At 40.2% G+C, this 10,472-nt stretch overlaps 1 pseudogene; it reads right to left on the reverse strand.

Annotated features, from left to right (window-relative positions):
- Positions 1-1,167: 1,167 nt before the first annotated feature.
- LOC107723629 (uncharacterized) lies at positions 1,168-9,324 on the reverse strand (annotated as a pseudogene).
- Between the last annotated feature and the right edge of the window lie 1,148 nt (positions 9,325-10,472).

A 10,472-nucleotide genomic window follows, 5' to 3' on the forward strand; every position in this document is an offset into this window, starting at 1 on the left:
TTGTATACATCGTACTAAAGTAATCTGATGGGAGCAGCTCTGTATAGTGACTAAATCTAAAACCTTCAGATATAAACCAGTTTAACACTCAGTCTCTACTGAGTTATCAAAACTCCACATGAAAACACGGAGCACGCACATGTAATGCAGTGACTCCTCACATTCTATTGTGTATTTTATACAGTTCTGTCAGGACCACTATTGTCAAAATGATTGACACTTAGGGTGTATTCAAACCAGGAAAGTCCGCTAGTTCACTTGCTTTGGTCCGGACCAAATACAATGTTGATTTTTTTGGTTTGGTGTGGTTCGCTTTCACACTGCCCTGTCATGAATGAGCAGGGAGAGCAGCAATAACCCCCCAGGGTTATCAGAAGGAATATCAGAAAGCCAAGTCCTGACTGTGGCGAAAGGAGGAGTTGGGGATGGAGGAGGGTAATTTGCTCTTGAGCAAGTGATAAAGCTGCTGAATAATTCTGAATATATACCTTATATAGGAATGTTGTGATAGGTGTCGTATTCCTATAGGTAGATGTGGATCAGCTGAGAGTCAGCCGATGCAAGCTTGACTCGTGTGACCTGCTAGAAATAACGCTATATTCTTTATTTTATCAAAAATTGTGCAGTCATGGGATCAGTTGTTACAAAATGCAGTTGTCACTCTAGAAAATAACCAAATTGGGTGTATTCAGCACTGTAAAACAGGACTGACAACTGTATTCCTCTTCCAATGTCCATGATTGATGTATAGCCTGCAAACTAATTTACACAGCTACCTTTGTACAACGTTTTATTGCTTTCATTCACATTTGTGTTTCACAGCCTGTTTTCACCAAATACGGCTGGCTTGATAACTTCTTCAAATGTAAGCACACCTGTTTTTGCACAAGCTACACTTTTATTCTGAGCTCTGAACTGACCACATTTTACCTCAGGCTAAGCACAGTGAAGCTGACAGGTAAAAAAAAAATGACAAAGATGAATTTGTTTAATATCTGAGGGATATCATTAATATCAGGCATCATCACTGGCACAAATGTTGAGGTTTACTTTTTAATAACTTTATATTATGAGACATTAATCATGTCATGTATGAACATTCAAAAACGATTTAATAGTGCATCTGTTGTGCAACCAAGATGTGCTTTTGCAGAAACTATTACAGGATTACAGCTTATGTCCCTGCAAAAATAAGTCAATTACTAGAGCTCTGATGAAGGGGAAATTAGCATCCCAAGCACAAGGGATTAGCATGTCAAACGTTTATCAAACATCTCAAATTCTTAATCAGACTGCTTAGAATCTGCCATTAGAGCAGATAACGCAGACTTCCGCTCTATATGTTCAACACACACGCACACACTCATGCACACACATTCTGTATGTTTGTCTATGTAGCAGTGGTGGTGTGCTTAATGTAGTTGGACTAAATTTAATTTTCATTTTTGTTATTTTTTTATTTATATGATTAGTAAATATAAAATATTGATATTTAATAATTATTAATATTATATTACATATTAATATTTTATACACTAATTCTATTTATTATTTTCAATAGTACAATTCATATCCATAATATTGCTTTCTCAAGTGAAAAAGTTGTCTTGTTTGAATCAGGAGAGACATATGCAAAGTTCAAGCACTGTTTACCAACAAAAACAATCCAAAACAGTTCTAAACAAATATGTATAAAAATAATGTAAATGATGTAAAATTTTCCAAATCATTTTCAATGAAGAAACAAATACATCTATATTTTGGATGGCCTGAGGGTGAGTAAATTTTCAGCAAATGTTCATTTTTGGGTGAACTATTCCTTTAATTTCTCGTTTTTTCCTTGGTGGAGTTCTGTTATGTTCAAGTAGATTATTATTATTATTTTATTGAATTTTAATTTTATGTGCATTTAATTTTTATGACCACATGCATTTTCCCCTTTCCCTTTACAATTTTCAAGCAGTAAACACAAATGGTTTTATTGTATTTTAACTTAAGGCATTCTCCAAACCATTGGTCCTACAGGGTTGCAGAGAGTCTATCCGAGTGTATTGAGTCGAAGGCAGTTAATTAAGAGTGATCGTTTTGTCATATTGATTCACAATGTAATTGCTGCTGATTTTTGTCTGTCTTCTGAAAAATTTACTCTCATGTAGACCCAGTGAACTCAGACTCCTTATTCACGCAAGTGTAGACAGGCAATTAAAACACATGTTCACTCCATGTTCTCTTGATAATCACTCTCAGGGAAGACTCTAGTACTCTCTTTAAGAGCTCACATTAGCCTTACTTGCAGTTAGATTGATTTTCAAGGCTTTTAGCGTTGGAATGAGACAAGCACCATGACAGGCACGAGTTTTCCAATACTGGGACATGTCTTGTGTTTGTCATCTTTGCCAGAAGCTCTAATTGATTCCAGTTTTGCTTTACAGAAATTCGAAGAAAATCGAAAAGTCTAAGTCTCCAGGCCTACATCATTATATTCTGTCTGAGATTTTCACCAACTCATTAGATAAATTACCTTTAGTCTATAGAACAGTCTTTCTGTGATATAAAGTATTTTACTGCTTGTGTACTGTTGAAAAAAACAGCATATGCTGGTTAGGTATGTTTTGAAGCATATGGCTGCTGGTTTAAGATGGTTCTTAGCTGGTCATGTGCTGGTCCTAAGCAACTATCTCCTGCTCAGGACCAGCTTAGGACCAGCACATGACCAGCTAAGGACCAGCTTAAACCAGCAGCCATGCTTTAAAACATACCTAATGCTGGTTTTTGTTATGAAGTACTTGCATCTAAATATTTAATCAATTGCATATAAATTTGACTCATCCTGATCAAGTTTGATTCTATTTTTTTCAAGAGTATTTGTATTGGTTTTTGAATTCTATTGGGCTTTTAAATTGTCTTTGTACCACTGAAGTAAAGGTGAATGTGGCCTGTGGGACTTTGGTGAGTCGTACATTCAAATCAAAAGGTGATTTGTGAAATAGTTAATAATAGCACTTGAAGCTCTCTCCCAAATGGAAACCTGGTGATCACAGGGCTTTTTATTGGGGTTAACATGACACTTCTAATACCCTTCATGCCTTTACATCTGCATATTAGAGAATTTCATTATTTCATCACCAGGGTGGCATATGAAAGTATGTGGGACCAAGAGACATAGAGATAGTGATGTGTTATATGGGCTGTCTCGAGGGAAGTAGCACATCATGCGCTGTGTGCGGCACAGTTACACAGTGTGTTTTTACTCCATTTCCATGCACCACTGCATGTCTGATTTCATGCTTAACCAGAATTACCCAGCAGCCTCTGATGACTCTAAGTCAACAGGGTGAGCTGTCGCTACAACTCCAATCTCACATTTACCAATCCGTCCATCTTTTCACTCTCATTTGGCGAATAACACTAATAGCTGTTACAAATATGCAGAAGACCAAATGATGCACTACATCGGTTAATTACAGTTTATAAGGTAGAATGAATTCACATCACAACTCAGTCTTTGAATTGGTATTGCTTTGGCACCCTTTGTTTATAAGTGCTAAGTGATAAGCAGTTTAGTAGTTTTCAGTTCATTCATTTATAAATGTTACTGACAGTAGCAACAGTACCTATTATCAAAATAAGCTTAGCCAGTAACAAGTATCCATTTTCCAACATCCCTATTTTTTTTGCAGAGGTAATCATTAACACGCACTCTGTCTTTCATATGAACTGTCATATAAATCAGTTTGTTTATTTTAAAAACTAATCTTAATTGTTTTTTGAACTGATTTAGAGTTCATAGCACATCAAAGTCCAATTTGAGGGAATTGATTTGTTCGAATGATTCAAAAACTAATTAATATGCAAAATTAACATATTTTTCTGTGTGATTTCACTATGATTTTGACTCCGTTACACTCATTAAATAGTTTAGTTTTAGTGTTCTAGCATAAATTTATCAATTGAAGTTTAAAGTTGTCACTGTTATTGAGATTGTCATTGTTTCCAAGTCATACACAGTTCAAATATTTGGAGTCGGTAAGATTTTTAAATGTGTCTAAAAGAAGTCTCTTATGCTTACCAAGGCTGCATTTATTTGATCATAAATGTAGTAAAATCAGTAATATTGTGAAATATTATCAAATTTTTAATAGCTTTTCTATTTTAATATATTTTAAAATGTAATTTATTCCTGTGATATCAAAGCTGAATTTTCACTTCAGTCTTCAGTGTCATATGATCCTTCAGAAATCATTCTAATATGCTGATTTGGTGTTTAAAAACATGTCTTATTGTTATCAATGTTGAAAACAGTTGCGCTGCTTAATATTTTTTATGGAAAACCTGATACATTTTTATTTATTTATTTTTGCAGGATTGTTTGATGAATTGAAATAGATTTTTTTGTAACAATGTAAAATAATTTACTTATACAACTTATACAATTTAATGCATCCTTGCTAAATAAAAGTATTTTCTTTCAATCAATCAATCAATCAAGCAACCAATAGTACTGCATCTTCTGACATTCTTATATATATATATATATATATATATACACACACACACACACACACACACACACACACATATATATATATATATATATATATATCCAGCTGTAACTTGGTAACTTATAACTAACTCCTTAGAAGGGTAGTTTTAGAAGGGCAGAAGGGTAGTATCATTAAACTACTTTATAAAGCTTCAGTTGTAACAGCTTTCCCAACTATAGTGACAGTGAAACTGTGTACTATGTGCAATTAGTGAAGCTAAGCTAATGACTTTGCATGAAGGTATTCAATACCTGCAACAAAACTCCCCAGCACCAGCCCTGAGTCATAAGAGGGGTCGTCCATCTGTTCTCCCTGCATGCATCACCCTGACAGTCGGAGCCGAGCTTGCATTTGCAGTCCCATTAGTGGTAATTTACAGGCATATTTCATAGGGCATGGAGGAGGATGGATAGCTCATATTAAGTGCTGAGGACAGGAGGTGCATATGTGTGTGTCTATGTGTCAGACTTTAGGGGGTTCTTTCCTCATTTGCTTCGGAGGGCACCTGCCTCAAGAGAGAAGTGCTTCTCAATGAGTGCTGAAAAGTAATGCTCACAAGGGCTTACATCGATTAGGTGTTCACGCAAAATTGTTCCTCATCTCCAGACTCATTAACGGCCCTCTCTTCATATAAGTGGTGCCATTTGCATAGCAGAATCCACAATGACATGGCACTGCCCCTGTATTTGAGTAGGTTGGCTGGCAGACTCAGGTATCAGATTTTAAAAGCTTGTGAGCATTTTTCAAAGGGTGCTGTCAGAGCATAATGTCGTACTCTAAAGATAAATTGAAAACTGGGTGGTGCTAAGCGAAACAGTTTGACAGAATGAGAGAGCAATTTTAATGCTGGGTTTGGCATTGGTGAAACCATTCATTTGATGTCCATTTGTTCATGAAACAAAAGCTCCACAGTCCTTTTTCATTCAGTGATGTTGTGAAGTGCACAATGAGAATCTGATCTTCACAATACCTTTCTCCTGACTCTAATGTCCTGTGGTGTAAAAAAATATTCTCATTGCTTTTATTTTGCTTTTTTTAAATATGAATTTTACATACATGTTTGTTTGTTTGTTTGTTTATATATTTATTTTCATTTATTTATTCATTATTTTGAACCTGATGATCATGTTCTTCAGTATGATTTGAGAATGATCCAAAGAGCATCTGTGCTTGAGTGGAAAAGGTGTCTAATTATATTTTTTTATTAAAATGTCCTAATGCAATCTTTCATTGAAACAACCAAGACTACTTGGAAAAACATTATATTTCTGCAAAATATTACATTGCTTCTTGCACGTTTTGTGACAAGTTCAAAGTGAAATGACCAGTGAGTGGCACATGTTTTTTTGCAAGTGTAAAAACTTGTTTTTATTTATTTATTTTCAAAATTGATGAATGTCAATCTGGCAATGTTTTATTACTTTGATTGTTGTAAATATCACGGCAGTTCGGAAATGAAATGTCCAGTGAGTGGGGCTAAAAGGTTAATGCTCTATTGTGTCCAGAAATAATATACCACTAACACTAAACCCTACCCTAAACCTAACCGATAGTGTTAATCCGACTTGTGTCTAGGTAGCTTGTATAGTCCATGGATTGCCCCTTTTGATCCACAGTCATCTTGATGCCCTCTCAGCGGCATCCATGATATTCCTGATGTCTTTATTCTTGTGCAGTCCCCTGATTCCCAAGAACTTAAGGGTCCTGCATAACAACTGGCCGGCAAAACCCCGGCAGCCAACCTTGATGGGGAGGCAGCGGGTCTTCCATCCCCTGTTACGGCATTTACCTGCCAACTCCTCATACTTGGCCCTCTTCCGTTCAAAGGCCTCTTCCATCTGGTCTTCCCAGGGCACAGTTAATTCCAGTAGAACCACCTGCCTTGATTATTCTGAGAATAGGACCATATCAGGCCTAAGTGTGGTCGTGGCGATGGTTTCTGGGAATTTGAGCTGCTTTCCCAGGTCAACCTTTAGCTGCCAGTCTCAAGCGGTTGCCAGGAGACCACTTGCTGGGGTCCTGCTCCCTGGTGGTTTCTCTCCAGCCTTAACAAATGCGATTGCCCGCTGTGCTGGCTACTGGTGCTTGCTGAGAGAGATCCCTGTGCTGATAGTTTCAGCGATTACCCATAGCACCTGATCGTGGCGCCACTTATAACGTCCCTCTCCCAGGGCCTTAGGGCAGCAGCCTAATATGTGCTCCAGGGATCCTCTTTTTTGGCATAAGAGGCATGCAGGGATGTCATTCAGGCCCCAAGAGAAGAGGTTGTTTGGACTGGGGAGGACATCGTAGACTGATTGGATAAGGAACTGGATCCGGTTTGGCTCCGCTTTCCACAACTCAGTCCACGAGATCTTTCGGTCCATCGCTTGTTCCCATCAAGTCCACGCCCCTTTTTGTCACATCCCCACCATCCTACTAATGCGCCGTTCCTCCACCCCTGCTCGGATTTCTTCTTGGACCAGTTGACGCCTGTCATTTCCCCGGGCCTTGTCATATCGAGGTTTATGTTTACAGCCAAGCCCTGCACATCCTGACGCCACTGTCCCCACCAGCACACTGTGCCGCAGCCGCGCCTCAGCCTGATTGACTGCCTTCTGGGCCCTCCCCTTCTTACCCATCCTCACCTCGATGCCAGCTGAGGAGATTTTGGTGTCAGTGGATTTGGTGTCTCTGTACAGCAGTACCTCTCTTGTTTGGGAAACCATGAACTCCTCCGACAGGCTACTGAAGGGGAGTTGTAACTTGTTCTTCCTTCCGTATAAGGCTTTGCTGGTGATATTGTGAGGGAGACCCAACCACCTACGTAGAGAGTGGCTGATCTTCCTCTCAAAGCTCTTGACAGTGGTTAAGTGGACGCCATAAACCAGCAGTGGCCAGAGGAGTCGCGGCAGAATGCCATGCTGGTAAATCCAGGCTTTGAACTTCCCTGGCAGCCCTGACTTGTCCACTATAGCAATCCAGGCATGCAACTCTTTTCCAGTTTCACAAAGTGTGGCTGTGTCCTTAAGTGTGCTATTGAAGACTTTTCCCAGGCTTCTCGATGATTGATGGAATTTGCACTCCTCCAAGGGAAAAACGGAACTTATCAGTTACATTTCCCTTCCTCACCGCAAGGAATCGGGACTTAGCTGGCTTAAAGTCCATTCGGGCCCAACTGATGAGGCATTCCAGGCCTTGGAGGATTCATCTGGAGCCTGGTACAGATGTTGTGGTTACCGTCAGATCGTCCATAAACGCTCTGATCGGGGGCTGTCGCACACCTGACCGGGTAAGTGGGCCGCTGCATTCCACCTCTGCTGACTTAACTAGCATATTCATAGCTAAGGCGAACAAGATCACTGAGATAGTGCACCCTGTGATTATTCTTTTCTCCAGCCTATGAAATGTGGATGTTGTTGATCCAGAGGTGACTCTCAAGTTAAAGCAGCTGTAATAGTTTAAAATAAGGTCACTGATCTTCTCTGGAACATGATGTTGGATCAGTGAGGTTTCCACCACCTTGTGCGGGATTGACCCATAAGCGTTGGCTAAGTCGAGCCACAGCACTGCTAGATCGCCGCCACCTTCTCGAGCCTCCCGGATTAGCTGGGTGATAACTCCTGTGTGCTCAATACAGCCTGGCACTTTTGGGATCCCACCTTTCTGTACAGCGGTTTCAATGTACTCATTCTGCAGGAGGAACTCCGTCATGCATCGGGCAACAATACTGAAAAATATCTTCCCCGCTATGCTGAGGAGTGAGATGACCCTGAACTGCTCGATGTTACTTGAGTTCTCCTCCTTAGGAATCCAGACACCGTCTGCATGACTCCACTGCTGCGCCACTTTCCCCCTCTGCCAGATGACTTTAATAATTCTCCATAGTCGCTGAAGGAGTTTGGGGCACCTCTTGTAAACCACGTAAGGCACTCCACTTGGACCTGGTGCTGAGTTCATCCTAGCTGCTTTGACAACCTCCTGAACCTCTCTCAGGGTTGGATCCTTGAGGTTAAATGCCACACTGGGTTCCGGTGGGGTTATCAACGTGCAACACGGTCCAAGGCCCTGGATGGTTCGGTATATACCTCTGTTTTGACGTCACGGTTCGGTATGGTTTCGGTATAGCAGGGTGAAAAACTAGACATAAATTTTTTTATTTTTTATTAAACAGTGGTTTACTGAACAAATTGCTCTTTCTTTCCTGAACCTCTCTCAGGGTTGGATCCTTGAGGTTAAATGCCACACTGGGTTCCGGTGGGGTTATCAACGTGCAACACGGTCCAAGGCCCTGGTCTCTAGCTATATCACTGTAACTGGTACTGAGGTACTTATCAACCTCGTCTTGAGTACAGGTGAGTCGACCGCTACGCTTCTGGCTGAGGAGCCTCCTGGTGAATCCAAAGGGGTTTGCGATAAACTCTGCCCGTTTGCGAGCCCTCACCTTGCCCCTCTTTCTATGCCACTCAGTTTGACCGGTGGTAGTGAGCTTACTCCTTACGATGTTCCGGAGCTCAGCCAGGGCAGCTTTGTCCTCCTCCTTTGCCTGCTTGAACTGCTTTCTAAGCACAGGGAGCTCCTGTCGCAACTGACGGATCTTCTCTTCCAGACTGCTCGCAGTACCACTAGATGGGCGCTGCTCCTTCAGGCCAAATCTCTCAGCGGCTATGTTGATAATTATTGAGCACATTGTTTGCAGTCTCTGGTCAGCATCCCCTCTAGCTGTTACTTGGAAAATCTGGTCCACTTCCTCATCAAACTGGTGCCACTCATTTTCCTTATTAGCGGCAGGCCACTTAACCTGACGTTGTTCAGAAAGCCTGGATTGGAAACTACCTAGTAGTGCATGGATGTTCTGGGCACTGTGCGGTGACTCCGGGCTGGGCTCCTCCTGCATCTCACCAGGTACTTGACCTGTGCGATGCAACACTTGTGTACCAGACAAACACTTCATTCTGGCCTGGTGGATCTTAAGGCCTTGCAGGTTTATATATATAGTATAGCAGGGTGAAAAACTAGACATAAATTTTTTTATTTTTTATTAAACAGTGGTTTACTGAACAAATTGCTCTTTCTTTAAATAAATTCAATTATAGTTAAAATTTTCTTGTGGATAAAAATCTACCTCAGCTTATGCTCTAAACTATAAGGAGGCCTTTTACATTACTATAAGGTTACAATGAAATGCAGAGCCCAAACTTAAATTCAATAACTATATATTTTTAAATATAATAATCAACACTCAAATAAAAAAAGTATGCAAACATGTAAATTTCACATAATAGTTTTTAAATTAACTTCTAAATCTAATTATAAAATTACACCCCTATATCTTTTTTTAAGTGGTAGTTGCATAGGCTTTTAATTGACAGAAATCTCTCAGATTTCATAAAAAATATCTTCATCTGTCTTCTAAAGATGAACGAAAGTCTTACAGGTTTGGAACGGGTTTCATTTTTGGGTAAACTATCCCTTTAAAGGTCCCATATTGTCAAAACTTAAATTTCCTGGCTTTTTTCACGATAACTGAGATCTAGGGGCTTTTTAACTACCATATACGTTTCAAAACAGTCAGTCCACAGTCAAATGCACACAACTGCATAAAGTAGCTGTGATTTTTCACGAACCATTGTGACTTCCGTAAAAAGTTGACGTCAGAACTACACAGTCACCGCCTTCAGTCACCACCCCGAGCACCGCCCACCGTCCCACTCTCCTTTTGCCAAACCCCCAGACAACATCGCGTCCATGGTATTGCTGAGCAACGACAACACGGAAACAAAGGTTAACTTTAACCACGAAACCAGATCGGCCGACCTGTAACGTTACACTCTCACTCAAAGGATGGACGATCTGACAGGATTGTTACTATGAGGTGGATCACATCTAACCTGTATAGTAAAGACAAACTCACCGTGTCTATCTAGTCATGATGAAGATGTATATACA

This window comes from Sinocyclocheilus rhinocerous, unplaced genomic scaffold (assembly GCF_001515625.1).
Source record: "Sinocyclocheilus rhinocerous isolate Xijiao unplaced genomic scaffold, SAMN03320098_v1.1 scaffold1537, whole genome shotgun sequence".
Taxonomy (NCBI): domain Eukaryota; kingdom Metazoa; phylum Chordata; class Actinopteri; order Cypriniformes; family Cyprinidae; genus Sinocyclocheilus; species Sinocyclocheilus rhinocerous.